Source organism: Haliotis cracherodii, unplaced genomic scaffold (assembly GCF_022045235.1).
Source record: "Haliotis cracherodii isolate W230 unplaced genomic scaffold, xgHalCrac1.p SCAF_18, whole genome shotgun sequence".
NCBI lineage: Eukaryota > Metazoa > Mollusca > Gastropoda > Lepetellida > Haliotidae > Haliotis > Haliotis cracherodii.
The window spans coordinates 3,031,743-3,037,346 of NW_027266273.1; positions in this window are offsets into that span (position 1 = coordinate 3,031,743).

Below are 5,604 nucleotides of genomic sequence, written 5' to 3' on the forward strand. Positions count from 1 at the left end.
AGATTCATGTTACTGATGTGAGGATTGATATAGTACTGAAGTATGGAATTATATAGAACTGATGCCAATATTGATATAGTACGGATGTATGGATGAATATGCTACTGATGTGTGGATTGATGTAGTACGGATGTATGGAATTATATAGAACTGATGCCAATATTGATATAGTACGGATGTATGGATGTATATGGTACTGATTTATTGATGCATATGTAGAATGGACTAATATAGGCGATTTCAAGGAATAGCTGAAAACGCTTTATATTTAGTTATACTTAATACGAATAATAGCGACACAAGCCCAAAATAATATTTGTCAAAAGCAGAGTCGACTGTACCATTCCGACTATAGCTTGTGTCCATGAATCCCAATCAAATGGTGATAATACAAGGTGTTCGCGAAAAGGTGTTTGCGAAAAGGTGAGCGTAAGCGTAACCTGCCCCACGTCTTTGACTTCGATGATATTATTATTTGAAAACATCGACCTTATTACACAAGCATGTTTGTCGACGTCATGCCTCTAAACTTCGATGTTAGGTAAGTAAAGAAACCTGTGCATATAGTTTTCCTCAACAGAGCTCAGGTCAGGTCGGGTCAGGGGGTCAGGTCAAGTGAGGTCAGGTCAGATAAAATGGGGGTTGAAGATTATTGCATTTATTGTGTGGGTTTGGGTGTAGGTGGGTGGGTTGGTGGTCGCTTATGCTTGTCCAGACTAATGTCAGTTTGTTTCATAGACTTTTGTACAATTCCACTGTTTGTTTGTCGTTAAATGTCGTACTCAACAAAATTCTGGACCAGACAAACTAGTGATCGATATTGAGAGCAACGATCCTCGATGACTCAAAATCAATCGAGCCTGTAAAGTCACCTAGCCAGTACAGAAAAGTACTCCGTTCCAATTCATTGTCGATAGGCATTTGGACATTAAATTAGTACGTACTACTGTAGGTCATACATGTACAATTTCGGTTACTATGATATCACAAGTATTTTTTTGCAATATATCTGACATAATGTTGTGTCACAATGAGCGACGTGACGTCAATATAAAGAAGTGTTGTGTAGAATATTACAAGGTTTACTTTATTTTCTTTAGAGGTGCCGACTTGATGTATGCCAACGAGGCAGCTGTGTTGCACACTTTCAATACCTGTCATATATGCAAGTAAAATGTTATAACGTGATGCACACTTCCCGAGCACACCTAAAGCGCCATACGTTGTTTAAAAGTTTTTTTTATCAATGTTTCACAATCAAACAATTCAATCAATATCTTTGCTAACAGTTCACGTTTAATGTTGTCATGTTTAGTTCCAAAGTCAACTGATAGCTGTTAAATCTTCAGGTAACCAAATTCTACATTGAAAACTCAGTGTGTTAATCTCTCAACTGCTGATTTGGAAGGACAGAACTTTCTTAGATAGCAATGGTCGTAGCCTCATATAAAGTTGATCCTAAGAACACTTCTATTTTCAATGTAATTTTCTTTCACATGTGGAGTTCGTCAGTTAAGGTTTTGATCCAAAACTAATCCGAATGGTGGCATATGCTGAATTGTAACACACTGGTTACCTACAACCATGTGTACAGTTTCAGTTACAGACGACCAGGTCTAGCGCCGTCACTGCCTCATTTATATTCCAGTAGTCGTTTTCGTAACAGTTGAATATATTGGCAGTCATTCCCCAAACGTCCTGTCCATATTTTCGTGTATTTCCTTGATATGTTGTGCGTAATCACAGCTCGTTTCTCGCCTGATATCTCTTCATTTCACTGATCATTAACTACGTGTTATGTCTTCCAAGAGATAATATTCTTCATACATCTGGTAACACCTGGCATTATCCAAAGCAATATCCACGAGGCCACGAACGTTTTGATTTTCCCTCGGTTTTCCTTTTTTTTATTTACCTTCGTAAATGTACATTAGCCACATTGACACTGAATTGCAACATCTAGACGTCATACACACAGGATATATCCTCCTTTGTTAATGACACGAGTATCGTACCGTTTTTTCAGTAATTGTTACAAGCTGACCTTGATCAAGGGTTCTCCACCTGGTTCAGCATTCGCTGAGGGGAGACACTGCATACAATATAGAACGTTCAACCCTTGCACTCGTCTCTCGTCAAATTGCGGCGACAGATGTTTTACGGTGCACGGTAGGTCCTCTGTTTCATTTCCTCTCACATAACAATGTGTACATCGTGAAGTATATTTACTATCAACACATTTTATTTGTCTACCAGGGGCAGTTGGGTTGTCTGGTGGTTAAAATCGTGACAGGGTCCGTTCATCTTGATTCAACAACACTATTGCCTCACTTCCGACATTTAGTTTGTCGGTCCCATACCCTTCACGAGGGTTTAAACCAAGTCAACGATCCAGTGGTATTACGACTAACACATTTTCAAAGTGGAGACAACCACACTTACAAGTACTATATCTTACCCATACACTCACAACAAAGGGATTTAAGCATGAATCATTGTGTTTCACCCCCAAAACGCAGTGATATGTAGCGTCATGGATAAATATCTAGCAGCTGTAGAGTAGCCTAAAGTAAGAGCATTTCCTCGCCACAGCTCTGGCCCAGGTTCGGTTCCTAACATGGGAACAATGTGTGAAGCCCAATGCTGTTGGCCGTGATATTGCTGTAAGTCTCCTGGACGCCGCAATTACACACGTCCTGTATATGGTGTGCCAGAAACCACCATTTGTGCACAGCGAATGACCGCACCTCACACGACTGAGCCACCCGTGCCTCCCTGCCTTCTTTAGTGCAACACAAATCTTTGGCACTCAGCACTAATTCAGCTACATGACTGTAAATAATCGAGTCAGGACCAGAAAATCCAGTGACTTACATCATGAGCATCGATCCACGAAATTGGGATTCGATTACATGTAATCAAAAGTCACCGTGTCCAGACCACCCGATCGATTTAATCGCCTCTTACAACAAGCATAGGTTCCTGGGGACCAACATTCTAACCCGGAATCCCCGCGCAGATGAAGTTAATTGGAACTTCGACTGAGATAGTATCCTGTATTTATCAACATTACAAATGTACTTACATGTATATAATGTATGCTCATTATTAACTGTTCATTTTCAAATCACATCATGATCGCATTATAGTCAATAGACATTTATGCATAAGCACGCAAACACCGTCACCATATTTGCGTCTCGTGTCTAAAATTCCATGTAATGTTTTCGCATGCTATTTCATGTATGTTTTCAAAATATTTATCCCTGAAATTTATGTTTACAAACATGAGTGAGTGAGTGAGTGAGTATTGTTTTACGCCGCTTTTAGCAATATTCCAGCAATATCACGGCGGGGGACACCAGAAATGGGCTTCACACAATGTACCCATGTCGGGAATCGAACCCGGGTCTTCGGCGTGACGAGCGAACGCTTTAACCACTAGGCTACCCGACCGCCCCTTTTACAAACATGAAGGCGTTTAAAAGACATACAAAATGGTGGAATGTTTGCATGATATCGAAGACAAATACATTGTCATTTTGTCTCACATTAGTTCGCAGGTGCCCCATATTGGGTCATACAAACAATGGGAAGGTGACCTGTCTTCAGGGGCGGAAGTACGGAGACACATGCAAGTATTCCTGTGACAAAGGCTATAATCTGGTTGGATCAGGACAAACTACTTGCAAGATCAACGGCGGATGGTCGACACCGCCTCCGACCTGTAAAGGTTTGTAATAAATACAATGTAATGATCTCTCTGATCCAGATCTCTTCAATGCCGGACCACATTTACGGTTCCAGTTTTCCGGACTTATTTGTTACAGTGGACCAATATATCATGTAAATGACGCTCCCCAGATAAACGTTTCACACATCTCACTCGCACGTAAGCTGCCTCACAAGTAAAGAATGTATTTGCAAAATAGACTGATGCATATAAATACCCCATAGGAATAAACAGATGGATTTCTCTGATTTTATGAACACTTCTCATTATTCATCTGTAGTCATGTTTTGACCGGAGCATGTCTCGAAACCTAAAAGGTATTCTTACATGAAACTTTGCACACACAAAATCCGCTTTGTCAAGTTGTGTCTTTTGCAGTTTAGGATTTTAAATATTTATTTTACCGTTTCCAGACTTTTTATCTCCAAAACAATAGGCAATAGTATTCTTTCATGAAACTTTGCACACACTAAGATAAGGTTGTCAAGTTGTGCCTCTTTACTATTTAGTCTAACTGGTCGCAGCTGTGTCTTGATAGCTATTCACCAGTGGAGGGAACCAAAGTAACAGAGGGGAAATGTTTATTGTTAACATGTATATCTATATTTCTAGTAAGCTGCGATGTAAAAGATTCCATAAGTTCAATGTTAAAGGTGAGCTTCAGTAAGTATTGGTAACTACAATTGGCAATGCAAAAGATTACAGCGTAAGCCATTTATCAACTGTATGACCTTCACTACCTCTGAATAGCTGAATTACTACTCGTACATGCGGACAAACAGATTAAATAGAAAATACTCGCAACAAGTTGGTCAGATCACTCTTGTATGACTTGCTGTAACAATCAGATGATTTGTTCTTTCGAATTTGTGGGGGTAGGGGGGATTTGCAATCTTCTAATGACTCTTGTATATTTAAGAAGAATAAACCGAATACATGTAAGGTGATGTTGGCAAATGTGCCTGGAGCAGATGATATTGGAGCTGGGTAGATCTATATGTTGGGGCTGAAAGCACACAATAGGAACATTCCTGTACTGTATGTGTACTTAACGCATACTTGAGTGCATTAATGGGAAAACTGGTCTGATTCATTTTTCTGAAGTTTTGCGGTCAGACCGCCTTTCCACCACCTTCTTTAAGACTATGCTTTTTAACAAGAACCGCTAGGACGTTGGTGGAAATAAACTTCACATTTGCCGAATTTTCGGTCAAAACCTAGAAATTTAAAAGAAACTCCACCCAGTTGTTGTTTTTTATCTCTAGTATTGTGTGTGCCAGACAAAAATAGGTAACGCTTTCTTTCGAATAACCAGGTCTTACGCCATATGTGGAATGTACATATGTCACATGTCTGCTTTCAGTAAGATCGTGCAGTGCTTTGATTCCTCCGAGGAATGCAGCCAAGTTTGAGTGTGACAATGAATGGTTTTATGGGAGTGTGTGCCAGCTGAAATGTGATCGAAACAGAGGATACGCTGCAACAAAAGCACGAGTCGCTAAGTGTGGTGAACAAGGCTGGTCCACAGCTGATTTCGAATGCGCAGGTATTTATTTGGTGTAATTACATTAGACAACAATATCAAACCTTTCATCCGTATGAAGGAAATTGTCGTAACACGCATCTACAACCTCCATAGGATAGGTCCTACCAAAGTTTGTCATGCGGCATGACATATAATACCCTCTCATTTAGTATTGAATTCACCTTTATGTGTTAACAATGTAGACTTATCCATACACACAATAAATCATATGGCGTTATTTGTTTGATGTTTAACGCCGCACTCAGCAATTTTCCAGCTATATGACGGCGGTCTGTAATTAATCGAGTTTGGACCAGACAATCCAGTGATTGACATCATGAACATC